Genomic DNA, 14,935 nt, shown 5'->3' on the forward strand with positions numbered 1-14,935 from the left:
CACTGCAGGTCCTGCTTCTGAGCTGGGGTGCTGGTCCCGGACCCCCCCCCTGCTTCCTTCCAGAACCCACTCTGTCTTTCTTGGGCCCAGCCCCCAGGCCCCCACTCCTGCCCCGTGCCCGGCTTTCCCCCTTGAGGGTCCCTGGCTCTCCACCAGCAGGGTGACCACCTCTTTCACTGAGAAAATCAAATAAGAAAATTTCCACTCATGCCCATCACAGCTCCCTTCCCTGTGATGGACTGCCACCCCTCACCCATAGGGCCCACCCCTCTTGCCTACCGAAGGCTATCGCTGTCTAGAGGTGCCCTTCCTCTGCTGGACCTGCACTACACCCTGGTTGAGAATGAATCCTTTGGAAGATGATGACAGAGGGCCCCCCGGGACGGGCACTGCTCCCCAGGCCCCAGGACACTCCAGGGCACTGAACAAAGTCCTGCCCCACGGAGCTTCTGTGCCAGTGGATGACTGCCTTTAGACTCCATGGGAAAGAGACTCGCTTCTGGAGAAGGGGCCCAGACCTGCGTGGAGTCAGTGCGGGAGCTGGGAGGACATCCGAGGGAAGAGGGGCCCGTGGCCAGAGGTGAACAGAGCCTCATCAAGGGGAAGGAGCATGGGGGCGGGGAGGGGAGCAATTGCAGGGTCTGGAGGCTGCAGAAGCATGTCTGGTTTTCTTTCTTTCCTTCCCTCCTTCTTTCTGTCTTATAACAATAAGCATTTCTTCCCGCTCCCTGGTCCAGGGTTTGGCTGTGGCTCTGCTGAGCTGCTGGCAGGAGCTGGGCTTGGCTCTGTCAGGTTGAAGTTGGTTGCAAATCTCCTTTGTATGTCTACTTCCCAACTTTTTATCTTCTTGGAGGTGGACTTCAGTTTTTTTTCCTTGGAGGTGAAATTCACATAAGATGAAATTAGCCATTTAAAAGTGAACAATTCAGTGGTATTTAGTGCATTCACAATGTTGTGTATCCGCCACCACTGTCTAGCTCCAAAACCTTTCCACCACCCAGAAAGGAAGCCCTGTCCCCGCCCCATCCCCTGGCAGCCACTAAACCACTTACCACGGCTGTGGATCTTCCTAATCTGGACGTTGTCTGTGCGTGGGGCCCGGCACAGGCAGCCTTCCGTGGCTGGCTTCCCCGTCTCCAGGCTCCGCCCTGGTGTGCCGTGCGTCAGCACCGCCTTCCTTGTCAGGGCTGCGGCAGGCCTGGTTTGGATGGACACATTCTGCCTGCCCATTTGTCCGTGGTGGACACTGGGCTGCTCGGCCTTTGGCACCTGTGAACGGTGCTGCCACGGACATGGGACACAGGGTCCCCTGGATGCCGGGTTCCAGGTCTCTCCATGTTCCTAGAGGTGGAGTAGCTGGGCCTACAGCAGCTCTGCCGAACTCTGGAGGGGCTGTTACCTTTGGAGGAGCCTCTGACTCTGGGGCACCCTCCCTGGAGCCCTCCAGCCCGAGTTATTGCTTTGCCCCGGGACCACAGACCGCCCCACAAGGCTGTTCTGCTGCTCCCCAGCTTCTCCTCATGGTCGCCCCCTGTGATGCCTCAGCAACATTTAGAACAGGTCACCAGTCACCTGGTTTGTCTGAACCTGCGCCCTTTGGGGACACCTGCCTTTTGGCACCCTGCCCAGCCCTGCTTCTCCTCCTCCTCCGCCTCTTCTCCAGAGCTTGGCCTCCTCCAGCCCCAGGTTCAGGTCTAGCCCAGGCCTTCCTTCTCCCACCTGCCCAGGTGACATCTCCCCTGGGGTCTGTGGGCACCTGGATCCCACATGGCTAGAACTGGGCTCCCACCTTCCTTGAGCCTGTGGCTCCCCCGACTCCAGTCTCCTTGTCACTGGAAAGGGGACAGGCCGAGGACCTCCCCTGCCACCAGTCCTGTCTTGGCCAGTGGGTGGGAGGGCCAAGTGTGGGGTCATGTCTGGCAAGGTGGCCTCCCAGCTGCGGGGCATTGCATGGCTGCAGGCTCCGGGCCGGGGCTCCTCATCTGAAAGTGGCCGTAGGAATCCCTGTCTCGCCTCCTAGGGCTGTGGTTGAGGTGGAACAGGGTGACTTACGCTGAGTGTGGCGGCGGGGCCTGCGGGCTCCTGGACAACTTCCCTCTCCCCTGAGCTGTGATGACCTCGTGGGAGGAGGTCCAGGCTCCAGCAGAGCCTTCCTGAGCCTTCGTGTCCCCAGGTGTCAGTGGGAATAAGAGGCTGCCTTACCCCTTGCACACAACACCACTGGACCTAGCTGAGCAGGCTTCCCAGAGTACCCGGCACACTGCAGGCGCTCAGCACGTGCTCACTTGTGGGTCATGGAAGCCTCTGTGTTTGCTCAGAGAACCCAGTTCAGTGGGCTGGGCCCCCAGGGAAGGATGGGTTTGGCTGCTGCAGCGGGGAGCAAAGGCAGACAGGAACACACGCCCCACCAACAGGGGCCCTCTGCCTCTGGCCCCACCAGGCTGCAGCTGCTTGAGGCGGGGGGCAGGAGCCCAGCTGATGCCCGCTCGTTCATCATCTTGTTGGCACTTAGGACCGGCAGGAGCCCCACCGGGGCTGCACCCAGCACTGGCCTTGGGGGGTGCCAAGCCACCTGGCTCCCTTGGCCTGGGAGTGTTGGTTCTATAGGGAGGGAGGCTTCATGGACCCCCCACCACCAAATGGGTTCAGAGAATGAGGCCTGAGACTGGCTGTGTAGACGGGTTGTCTAAATGTCAGACGGTTGCGGTCCATGGTGATGGCCACAGCACTGGGGCAGTGCAGACGGAGGTGGATGGTGGAGATAAGTGGAAGGCCTGAGGGTGGGTGTTGGGGACGTGGTTGGGGCAACCTTGACGGTGTGACTGCAGGCACAGGCCATGTAGCTGTGTCTGAATTTAGTAGGCGGCAGGTGGGGTGTGTGGAGATGCAGGGGTGGTGGGGGGTGGGGAGGCCAGGGCAGGAAGATGTGGACAGTGTCCCTGGGTCTGGGCACAGGTGGGGTCCTTAACTTCTGCCCTTCTTGCCCAGCCCCCCACTTTCTGGGGAGGGGCCGAGGCAGCTCCCAGGCCTGGACTGGAATTGTAACTCCATGCGCCTCCCTGCACGGCCACCGTACCAACTCTCCCCTGCCCTCCCCTATTGGAAAGGACGTTTGTCAGAAGCTTGTGCTGCTGAGGAGTTTCGGAGGCTGACTCATCGCTTTCTGTGCTGGAAAGTGCCAGTACTTGTCCCCGTTTTGCAGATGGGGACACCGAGGCTCAGAGAGGTGGAGGGAATCTTCTGGGGCCCATGGTGCTTTCTCGAGCCACGGTAGAGGGGTCTGGGTCTGGCTGATGGGGCAGTCCTTGGAGGCCCCGCTTCAGGTCCTCAAACAGTCTGAGTCTGTCCCTGGAGGCCGGCTGTCCCCTGGGCTGACCTGCACACCCTGCGTCACTGTTAGAGCCTCTACAGCCCCTGGCCTCTGCGTGCGGCCTCCCCTCTGCCCTCAGTATGTTTTTGCTCTTTTTTTTTTAAACGGAGTTTCGCTCTTGTTACCCAGGCTGGAGTGCAATGGCGCGATCTCGGCTCACTGCAACCTCCGCCTCCTGGGTTCAGGCAATTCTCCTGCCTCAGCCTCCTGAGTAGCTGGGATTACAAGCACGTGCCACCATGCCCAGCTAATTTTTCGTATTTTTGGTAGAGACTGGGTTTCACCATGTTGACCAGGATGGTCTCGATCTCTTGACCTCGTGATCCACCCGCCTCGGCCTCCCAAAGTGCTGGGATTACAGGTGTGAGCCACCCGCGCCCGGCTATTTTTGCTCTTGCTCAGGAGGCTAGCGCTGCCTTTTGGCCATCTATCGGGCTAGCCCTGTAATGCCCCCGTGGGAGCCTCAGACCCCCATGCCTGTTGAGCTGCCAGCAGAGGGTGGAGGCCTGAGGGCAGCACGCCCGCAGACACTGGGCCCTGGGACCTCCACCTCGTGGTTCCATACTTGCTGAGCTGAGCACCTGTTCCGTGCCAGGCGCTGGGATTGTCTCACTTAGTCCCTTCATGGCCCATTTTACAGATGAAGCCACAGGGGCCTGGAAGGCACAATTCAATTCCGTGTGTCTGACACCAGCCCCATGCCCCCAGGCCTCCACCGCCTGCCTCCACCCTGAGCAGTAGGGCAAACACCTGGCCGGTGGCCTGAGGCTTAGCCTCCTCCCAGGGCTGTGGAGGACATGGCCTCTCTAAGCTTGGGGCCAAAGCTGCCACTCAGGGCACTGCTGGTCTCTAGCGCTGGCCTCTTACACCCCACCCACAGGACCCAGGCGAAGGAGGACAGCTTGCAGTACCGAGGGGTTTGGTCTAGGCAGTGGTGGACCTGAAGCCTCCAGTGTGAAGGCCAGCTCCCTGGGCCTCAGTGCCCTCATCTGTAAGATTATAATATCTATCTCGGGGGTCTCGTCACATGCGGACTAATGACATTTCAGTCAATGACGGATGGCGAGTGTGTCCCGAAGGAGCTGCCCTATACAGGTGTACCACTTTTAATCTTTCATACTGTATTTTTGCTGTACTTTTTCAGTGTTTAACTGTGTTTAGACACTCAAATGCTCACCGTTGTGTTTCAGTTGCCTGTACATGCTGTACAGGCCTGCAGCTGAGGAGCACCAGGCCCCGTCACACGGCCTCGGTGTGCAGTGGGCGGTACTGTCTAGCTGTGTGTAAGTCTGTCTGTGATGTTAGCTCAGTGATGACATTGCCTAATGACACATTTCTCAGCAGGTGTTCCCCTCGTTCATCGAGGCATGATTGTATGGTACTTGGAGGCTAAGCCTGACACATAGTAAGTGCTCAATAAACCTAAGCTCTCATTATAGATGACTGTTGAGGTTCTGGAACAGACACAGGGCCCCTGCTCTGTGCCTGCCCTGTGCTGGGTGATGCAGTGGTTCTGGAGATGAATCAGGACTGGAGGCTCAACTCTAGGCTGAGGGTGGGAAGGGTGAAGACAGTGACTGCTGGTGCGGTCAGGGCTGTGGCAGAGAGAAACCCTGGCACGGGCACCCTGGGAGGTGACCGGTGTGGCCTCAGACGTTGGAGGTGGGAACTGCTGGGAGTTCGGTGTTGCCAGGGGTAAACCATTAGAAATTGTTCATTTTATTTCCAGAAATTCTTTCCAAGCCTGGCTGAGGCCACGGCAAAGGGGTCCCTGGAAGCGCTAAGGGACCCCTGAGGCTGGCAGGCCTGGACAGAGACCATGATCACATCAGCTCCATGGGCTGCTTCCTGCTTTAACCCAGTGCCTGGCACAGAAACGTTGATGATGATGCCTGGGCAAGGTGGCTCACACCTGCAATCCCAGCACTTTGGGAGGCTGAGGCAGGAGGATTCCTTGAGGCCAGAAGTTTAAGACCAACCTGGGCAATATAGTGAGACCGCATCTCTACACAAATGAAACATTAGCTGGGTGTGCTGGAGCATACCTGTAGTCCTAGCTACCCAGGAGGCTGAGGAGGGAGGATCACCTGAGCCCAGGAGTTCAAGGCTACAGTGAGCTCTGATTGAACCACTGCACTCCAGGCTGGGTGACAGAGCAAGATCTTGTCTTTTAAAAAAAAAACAAACAGAACACAGGGCACAGTGACTCAATTCTGTAATCCCAGCACTTTGGGAGGCCAAAGCGGGAAGATCACTTGAGGCCAGGGGATTGAGACCAGCCTGGCCGACATGGCAAAACCTCATCTCTACTAAAAATACAAAAATTAGCCAGCATGGTGGCACCTGCCTCTAGGAGGCTGAGGCATGAGAGTCACTTGAACCTAGGATGCGGAGGTTGCAGTGAACCAAGACGTGCCATTACACTCCAGTGAGACTGTCTTAAAAAAAAAAAAAAAAGAAAGAAATAATGGATGCCATGATAACAGGGATAGTGATAGAATATTTCCTGATGCCAAGCCTGGCTCTGAGCTCTTTAGGAACTCATTCATCCTCATGACAATCACATCATATTGCCCCCATGTTACAGATGGGAATACTGATGCCAGAGGTGAAATGACCTGCCCAAGGTCTTACTATGACTGGGTGGCAGATGTAGGCAGACCTTGTGCATTGGCCTGGGGAGAGGGGAAGAATATTTGGGGTCCAGCTGAGGAAGAGGAGTGGCTGGAGCCCCCCACTTTGTAGGCAGGGCCATTTCCAGAGCATGGCCTGCCTGCCCTGCCTGCCCGGCTATGTGGCTCAGCATGGCCTGCCCTCCCTGGGCTCTAAACCTCTGTAGCCAGCCCAGGAGGTCCTCTGGCTTCTTGGCTAGGCCACAGCCCTGCTGTACCTGGGTCCCTGCCAGTCCTGTTATGGTGGCTGCCTTGGGCCCTTGGGAACAGATAGGGGCCAGGGGTCACTCCAAGATGCCAGCTGCCCTGGCCTTGGGGTTGGAATGGGGGTGAGGGGCTGGCTGGGCTCTCAAGAGCTTGCCGAGGCTAGAGCTGAGTGCTACACGCACCTGGCCTTCTTGTTCCCCTTACAACCTTGAGACATCCTCAGCTAACAGGTAGGGAAACTGAGGCTCAGAGAGGGGCAGCCAGGAATCTGAGATGACACAGCCAGGGATTCACAGAGCCAGCTGGCTGCAAAACCCTGCCTCCCACTTTGCAGGTGACATGGATGACAACTACAGCTTCTACTTACCTGGTGCTTACGGAGCACAGGCCTGTGCTGGGCGGCAAGTCCTGGCATGCCCATCCCAGTCCTCCGAGGGACTGTCAGTGCCCATCTTACAGATGAGGACACCGAGGCTCAGAGAGACATGCCCATGCCTGGCTGTGGTTCTAGCCAGCTCAGTTCCTGCCGGTCTCAGGAGCCAGTGGTTATGGGATACCTGGGGGTGGGCATCAGCCTCGTGTGGATGGGGAGGGCCGTCCCGGTTGTGTTGAGGGGCCGCTTCTCCATGAGGATGATGACAAGAGGATGTGATTCGAAGACTCTTCACAGTGGCCACTGTCCTAACCCCTGGACCCCTGGAGTCACCAGAGCTGGCCAAGCTGGGCCTCCACTCAGCGTCTGGGGGTGGGGCTGGGCATTAGGTTCTGGGCACCGCGGCTGTGGCCTCAGGCAGCCATGGGGATGGACTGCACAGAGCCTCCCAGGGAGGCTTCCTGGATGCACGCAGGTGTTTGGAAGGGTCTGGCCGGGGTCATAGTTCAAGGGGCACATTGTCCATCAAGGTCCTAGCTGTGTGACCCTCAGTAAATCTCTTTAGCTCTCTGGGCCTCGGCTTCCTCATCTGTAAAACGGATTTTCACAGGGATGCTCGGGGACCGCATTTGGGAGGCCAGATGACTGGCAGTAAAGTCATGGGCTTGTTCCTCAGCTCTGCCTCTTACAGTCTGGCCTTGGGTAAGAAGCTTCGCTCTCGGAAGCTCAGTCTCCTCATCTGCCCAATGGGGATACGAGCAGACTCTTCCCTGCAGAGCTTTCTCAGGATGCAGTGAGGCAGTCAAGGCAACGTCCCGTGGCTGCGATCACAGCGTCTGCCGCAGGCTCTCGAGCAAAGGCCACCCCAAAGAACGCAGGAGGCCTCAGCTGCTCATCCCTGAGATCGCTGCCGAGTGGGGCTCCAGCGCCCGGCTGCCCGCGGGGAGCGGATCACCGGCGGCTTCATCCCCGTGCACTCTTGTCTGATGAAATATAAATAGCACGCGATGTTTTCGAGCAAGGCTAGGGAAGCGTCTGTGGGTCGTCCTCCCCGCCCGGCAGAGGCTGATGAGCTGGCCTGGGGACGGGAAGGAGATGGGAGCTCCTGAATAAATCATCGTTCGAGCTGGGCTAATGCACTGGCCACGGGCAGTGTGTGCAATTAGTGCGTTAATTGTCCAGAGAGGATGACTTTGTGAGGGTGTGGCCGAGTCCACCGGTTTGCAGAGTGCCTGATGTCTGGGGTGCCTGCCTTGGAAGCTCCATGACTCTGGGAAAGGACCCCGAGCCCCAGGACTCAGCCAGCTGGGCCTGACGTGGGGCCTTATACTCTGCACTGCCCCCTCCAGCTCCCCCAGCAGCCCTCAGCTGGGGCTGACACAGGGCACAGCAGAGATTAGCAGGTGGACCAGGAGCAGAGCCTGGGGGCCGAGACTTGCCCCCTCCCCCACCCCTCCCTTCTCTTCTTCTTTCAGCCTCTTTGAGCTCCGTGGTTTTGTTTTGTTTTTTGCCTTTGAACCAAGGCTGTCCCAGACTTAGCTGCTCCTGCCCCGTTGCCAAGGTGACCAGACCATCCCTGCCACCCTGCGGCCACTGCCAGGGCTGGGCGAGGCACATAGCCTTGGACGTGTGTGTGTGTCCATGCCTGTGTACATATGTGTACACAGGCTCGCAGAGACCCCAGGGTGTACAGCCCCACGCGAATGTGGGCATGGACTCATCGTTTGGGGAAGGATGCAGGCCGAGTGTGTGCATGCTGGGGGCACCCGCAGGTGAACCGTACACACCCATGCGTGCCCACGCAGGAGCTCCCTGGTGGCGCCCCACACTTCTCTGGCACCGAGGCCCTGCCCAGCACCTCCTCGGGCCACTGGAGCCTCCTGTATGTGCCATCAAGGGAATGAGCGTGTCTTCCCCTGCCTGGCAGCCCCTGTCGCCGGCGGCATCCCGACACCAGGCCAGATCTCCACCACCCCCACTGCCCACAGCACTCGGGGCCATCCCTCCAAGGGACTTCCTTGCTGGGGATAACTCTGGGGCGTGTTCTATGCCCAGGACACTGGAGCCCAGGGATTCTCAGCAGTGACCTGCCCATCTGTGCAGCTGTTTTTCGTTGCTGTCCTGTCCCCATCTCATGTCCACACTCCCTTCTTGGTGCCTCCTGGTGTTACCTCCCAAGTAAACTCCCTCCTCCCAAATCCTTGACTGAAGATCTGTTTCTAGGGAAAGGACTAGAATAGCACACACCCTTGCCCCAGGCCATGTATCTGTGTACACGTGTGACATGTTGCCAGCAGAGCCATAGTGGCGAAAGCGGGCGTGTGCTGCACGTATTGTGTAGTGTGTGGTGTGCTGGACCTGTTCTGGGCACCGTGCACAGACGAACGTCTGCTGGGCCAGGGAGGCAGTATGATTAGGCCCATTCCAAAGACTTGGAAACTGAGGCTAGGATGAATCCATAAAGTTGTGCCTTAGGGGTGGAGGAGGGGCAGAAGCTGGGATCCACCCTAGGAAGCAAGAATTTGTGCCCCCCCCACAGGAGGCTGGAGATGGCAGGGGACACATTTACCTTCAGCCCCGATGGAGCACAGCTGGCACCCCCCCCACCTGCTTCTAGCCCTGCACCCCAGAGCCTGGGTGTATGCGCCCTTTCCAGGACACCTGACCTCCATATGCTGCATGACCATGTGGCCCCGGGGCTCTGGATTCCCTCTCTGAGCCTATTTCTTCCTCTTCAGGCAAGGAGAGTCCCCAGCCGTGTCTCTTGGGGTTGTCAAGAGATGCACAAAGTAGGTCCTTTTGTTCCTGCTCGTTTCTTCCTGCTCCAGGCATGAGAAAGCGTTTCCTGGCCATCTCAGTGGCCACCCATCTGCTTTCTGAGCAGACATTGCTAGTCACATCTCTGCTCTGGGACAAATGTCCCGCTTGATCCCCACTCAGAGAAAGACCGTAGGTCCAGGTGGACTCAGCACAGCAGGGGTCAAACAGGAGCCAGGCACTAGGGCCCCACAGCCCCTGCCTCCTCACAGCACCAATTAGCTGCCACCAGAGGGATGAGAGAGAGGCAGGCAAAAGCCACATAGTCCGGGAAGGCTTCCTGGAGGAGGTGGTCCAAGCCGGGCCTGGAGAGGCTGTGGTGTCTCCTAGAGACACCAGGGCCAACGTGCGTGGTCAAGTCCCAGGTCTCCGCTTCCACAGCCTGGAAGCCCTGAATTTCTATCCTGGCCCTGCTATGGACTGGCTGCGTGTCCCTGGACACGGCACTCATCCTCTCTGAGCCCCAGTTTCTTGCCTCTATCAAAAGAAACCGGTGTGAATGGAAGTGGTGTGTGTCACAGTGACGGGTGTTCCTGACGCATAGCAGTTGCGCAGTCCCAGTTTACTGGGGTTGGAAAGCGTGTGTGGCAGTAAGAGGGCTGTGCAAGGCGGTGTGGGGTCAGAACGGCCTCTGCTGGGCCCCGCTCGCCACCGTCTAGCTGTGGGGTGCCTGAGTCTCCTCGCTGTGAAATCAGGCCATGTAGAGCCACCTGCCACCCAGGACTAAGGGCGTGCAGGAAAATGTGCAGCTATTGCTGTCCAGACCCTTTCCTATCTGTGGCCGTGAAGGGCTCCCCACCCTGCTGGGTGGGCTGCACGTGCAGAGGCGACCTGGGGGTGGGCAGCAAGCTCCTGGCCTCTGAGTGGCCTGCCGCCGCCCTGTCCCCTCTCAGAGCTCATTTCCCTGCTCCCCCCTCCTCTCTCCTCACACCCTGCCCTGTGTCCGGGGCCCAGGGTCCTGCTCCTCTTCCAGCGCTGCTGCTCCCCAGCCGGCCTCGAGTGCCTCCTCCAGGTGGTCACCCAGCCTCGCCTGTACTGGAATCTCCTGCGCTTCTCCGGTTTTTCCTGGAATGTCTGTCTCCTGCCACGTGTGAGGAGCCGGGCGCAGGGCTGACCGCCCTCTTCACGCTGCACCCCGCACAGAGCCTGGAACAGGTTTGGTGCTCAGGGAAGACTTGTTTGCGTCATGAACAGGGAATGAACAAGTGGCTGGGTGGGTGGGCGAGGGGCCAGGCTGCCCTGCCCTTTGCTGGCCAGATGCTCAGCCCTTCTGCCTCCTCTGACCCAGCATGCTGAGCTGTTCATGTGCTGGGGATGCCTTTGACATCCTCTTTCTCAGAATAACACGTTTGAATGCAAGAGAGAACCCGTATGGGGCTACAGAGGAGACCAGAAGTAAGTGTTGCAATACTTACCAAAATGTTATTTTAAAACGTGTGATCTAGTAATTAGCATGCTGTTGCCTGTGAGCGCCTTAACTAGCGAGACCTAGTGGCAGCCGTCCTACCGACTTCTTGGGAGCGGGGAGGAGAGCCGAGCAGCTCCAGCCGTCTGCATTGCTCTAGGGCCTGGGGGAGCTCGGGCTCTGTGTGTCTGGCATACATTTCACAGAGAGGTTGAAGACGGGGAATTTGATGACTTTCCCCCCATCAGGTTCACAGAGCCCTGGCGTCTGTCCTTGGGCCCTGCAGCAGGACCTCCGGGACCCTGCTCCGCTGTCTCGGGGACTGCAAAGCCTGCCCCTGCTTTGCCTGGCCCCCTTGCCTCGCCCCCAGTCTCCTGGGGCAGGCTTTCTGGGGGTCTGGGGACCAAGGCAGGCATCCTGACCGAGACCTGAGCTTTAGTTTCCCAGCCGTGGTGGGGGAGAGGGGGTCAGGGGTCAGCTACACCCCCAGGCCCCCATGCCTGGCTGCTGTGGGTGAAATGCCCAAGCCAGTCATTGTGAGTCCCCTAGCAAGGTCATAGAGCAGGGAGGCTCCCCCATCACCCCCCAGGCTCAGCTGGAAGCCTCCTGCTGGCCTGGCAGAAAGCTGGCATTTCCTGTGGGGCCCCCCTGAGCTCAGAGCTCAGCAGGGGTCAGAGAGTGACAGCCATGCTTCCTCCCTGCGGGCGCCACCCTGCTGCGAGCAGTTAGTAAGGGAGGAAGGTGGAGCCGCCCTGTTCCCAAGCCATGGGGGCCTCTCATTTGACACATGGGGAAACTGAGGCCCAGAGGGGACAGGCACAGGGGCGGTCTCATGGTGAGCTGAAGCTGGAGTGGTCTTGGGTAGGCTACAGTGCTGCCTGCTGTCTTGTGATGCAGACTTTAAGGGCTCTAGAGCCCTGGGCCACAAGGGACAGAATCCTACTTCCCAATCCCTTAGCTTTCCCCAGGAACCTGGTCCTGTGCTGAGGCCGCTCAACGCAGTCAGACCGGTGTTTTACCCTCAGGGGACCCCTGGCGTGGTGGGGAGACTCAAACAGACAGACTGCACCCAGTGTGGTCTGATCCAGGACAGAGGGAATCATAAGAGATGGGGCTTGGAAATGGGTGTTGAAGGATGCATAGGAGTTTGAGGGAGAAGCGGGAAGGGAGAGCCTTGGGTAGTGTCTGGCATATGGCAAGGCAAGGGGTGGGAAGCCTTTCCTCTGACTGCCGTCGATGAAGAGGAGGCCTGGGTGCTCTGGTCTGCCCAGCCGGCTGTGCGTCCTCGAGCTCCAGCCCCACCGTCCTCCCCCGACCCAGCCTCAAGGCCTTTCCGGCTGCACTTCCCCCTTCAAGGAGTACCCTCTTCCCTCAGTCTCTTCTCCCCAGCTCTTGATCAGATGTCACCTCCTCAGCGCCTTCCCTGACCTCTGGAATAGTCTCTACCCATCTTTGGATTTACTCAAGTTTTTTTCTCCCCAGCATGTTTTTTTTGGTCTGTCTTGCCCAGCAGCATGTGGCCCCCAAGCATGATGTCAGCACATAGCAGAGGCTGGGCAGACGCCGCTGATGGAGTGAGTCTACGCTGAGCATGACTCTGGCAGCAGGGCCAGGCCACGGCGCGCTCGCGGATCTGAGCTGTAAATGAGGCCTGGGGCAGAGCGATCGGCCTTCTGGAAAAAGCCTACCCTCTTTTTCCAGACTCCACATCTCTGAGGTCAGCCTCCTGCCCATGCTAAGGTGAACTCCAGAGCCCTTAGAGTCTGTCAGGCCCTCCCAGGGAATCTTCTGTACCTGAAATAAGGCCAGATTGACAAAATAGGGAATGAAAAAAAAGGAAGCTAAGAACACAACCGTCACGTGCTCTCCTACAGAGAGCAGTCGGTTATGGGGGCGCTGAGGCCCTAATCCTGGCTGGCCCTTTGTGAAGAAATAAATGCAGCCCCCAAGCTGGGGCCTTCCTTGCTAGGAGCAAGGCAGCCCTGGAGGGCTCACTGGGGGGCTGGTGGCTGGAGTACAGAGGGACTGAGGCAGGGCACCTGGATGCTAGGTCCTGCTCTCGGTCAGACTGGTGATCTTGAGTATGGCTCCTCTCTGTACCTCATTTCTTCCTCTCAAAGAAGCTTGGGCCACTCCACCGGGGACTTCTCTGATGCAGTGAGCAGAAACCAGGTACTGGGTCCTAGGGGCTCAAGAAAGATGCTAGGAGTACTCACAGAGGAGCAAGGGACTTGGAGAAATCTTGGAAGGCTTCATGGAGGAGGCATCCTTTGAGCCTGAAGGATGCATTGTTTTCTGAGAGGAAGAGAAAGGCATTCTATGGTGAGGGGCCAGCTCAGGCTGAGGCTCTGAGGTGTGGGACATTCTAGAGACACTGGGAGCCCAACCCTAGTTCTCTGCTCATTCAGACTGTGTCCTTTTTTCTTATTGATTTATAAGAACTCTTTATATATTAAGCACATGGATCCTTTTTAATAACACTTATTTATCTTTTGTTTCACTTATGGGTTTTGATGATATCATACGTATTTTTATGTCGGCAAATGTTCCAGCCTTTCCTTTGGTGGTCTTTCCGGTTCCAGGCTGCCTCTTGTGTCCTTACCTCGGGTCTTTGCTCTCCTGTGCACATGCTGGCTGCTCAGGACATGTATGAGTGGAAGCTGGAAAATTTACAGCTGTGTAAAAAGCAGAAGCCATGTGCCTTTGCTGACTTGTGCCTCCCTCTGGGGTTCCTGCCCATCATTCCTTTTTGCCTGGAGTGGGGTCCAGCTGAGGCCCTAAAGGGGCCTGTGACTCTCTGCAGGGTGAGGCAGGGGCTCATAGCTGTGTTGAGGGGGAGGGTGGGGACAGGGAGTTCCCAGCTGGCCGGTCTCCCTGTATTCACTCATGGAAACCCCATCGCAACCCCATGAGACAGGTGCTATGATTAGTTCCATTTTAGAGGTGAGAAGACTGCAGTTCAGAGAGGTTATGTGGCTTGCCCAAGGCCACACAGGAAGCGATGGAGACAGGATTTGAATTCAGGCCTTCTTGCCCCAGAACTCTTCCAGTTTCAAGCTCTCTTATGGCCCTTGGGCTCCCCATTGCCTTTGCGATCAAGTCCAGGCTTGTTAATATGACATCCGAGGCCTCCTGGGGCCACTGTTTCTTCATCTGCCAAGGTGCTGCCTTGGCCTTTGGACCTGCAAATGCTCCCCTGCCCTGATATGATGGTGCCAAGGCTGTGCCCCTCTCTTCACACCTTCCCCGCGAACCCCAAATGGTTTAGATCCTGGAATGGAGGGCTGGCAGGGCTTCTGTGGAGCAGCCAGGTCAGCCCCTGGTTTGCAGTCAGGGTGGGCCTTGCCCAAGGCCTGGTGCCTGGGGAGTGGAGCTGGAATCTGCACCCAGACGGCGGGACTCTGGTGCTCCCTACAACGCCCCGGGGTGACCCGAGCTGCTCTTGGCTGTGTCACTGTGCTATGGTTGGTCAGCTGATCTCAGGGAGGATTCTCTCCCCTCCTGCTCGCTGCCTCCCGCTGGCAGATACTCCTCTAGGAAGCACCCCTCCCGCCACTGGGTTACACGCCTCCCCTGGGCTCCCCAGGGCCCGGTGAGTTGTGACTGCTGACTTCTCACTGTCCGCCCTGCAAGGCAGGGTTCCCCATGAAGGAAGGCGCCCAGTGCTTCCCCTTCAAGTCCTTGGTGCCCAGCAAGGACTTGAAGAGGGAGACCCAGAGAGGGGCAGAGCCCTGCCCCAGGTCACACAGCAAGGTGGGGAAGAACCAGGAGCCCCAGGAGGGCCCCAAGACCCTCCAGGTCCCCCCTTTCCTGGGACTTAATGGAGCCCAGGGAAGGAGCAGTGTCTGCGACCGTCACCCCAGCAGAGGGCACTGCTGGAGGACCTCTGTTTTCTGCTTCTCCCAGGGGCCTGGGGCCAAGGACACCCTCTCTCCCTCCTGCTCCCACCCTCAGTGAAGGGTGTTCTCAAGATAAAAATACCGTCAGAAACATCCGCTGCTGTTCGGTGTGAGTGCTGTCCACCCTGCGGGGCCGGAACCTTCTGACCTGGCCTCACCTCGGGCTCGAGGGTGGACGTCGGCCTTTTCTGG

The 14,935-nt window shown here is 58.3% G+C and overlaps 1 protein-coding gene across 2 annotated transcripts in view; it reads left to right on the forward strand.

The window, feature by feature from the left end:
* The window catches only part of KCNJ12 (potassium inwardly rectifying channel subfamily J member 12), a 44,920-nt gene that overhangs the window by 12,873 nt on the left and 17,112 nt on the right, over positions 1-14,935 (forward strand). The window contains exon 1 of one of the 2 annotated variants that reach the window (XM_012461784.3): positions 12,300-12,561. The exons of the other annotated variant lie outside the window; for it this stretch is intronic. The gene's annotated coding sequence lies outside the window, so the exon portion shown is untranslated. Of the gene's footprint in view, positions 1-12,299; positions 12,562-14,935 lie in introns of those variants that run through there. 2 annotated transcript variants of the gene reach the window in all.

This window comes from Aotus nancymaae, unplaced genomic scaffold (genome assembly GCF_030222135.1).
Source record: "Aotus nancymaae isolate 86718 unplaced genomic scaffold, 86718_ANA_hifiasm-v0.15.2.pri h1tg000018l, whole genome shotgun sequence".
NCBI classification, from domain to species: domain Eukaryota; kingdom Metazoa; phylum Chordata; class Mammalia; order Primates; family Aotidae; genus Aotus; species Aotus nancymaae.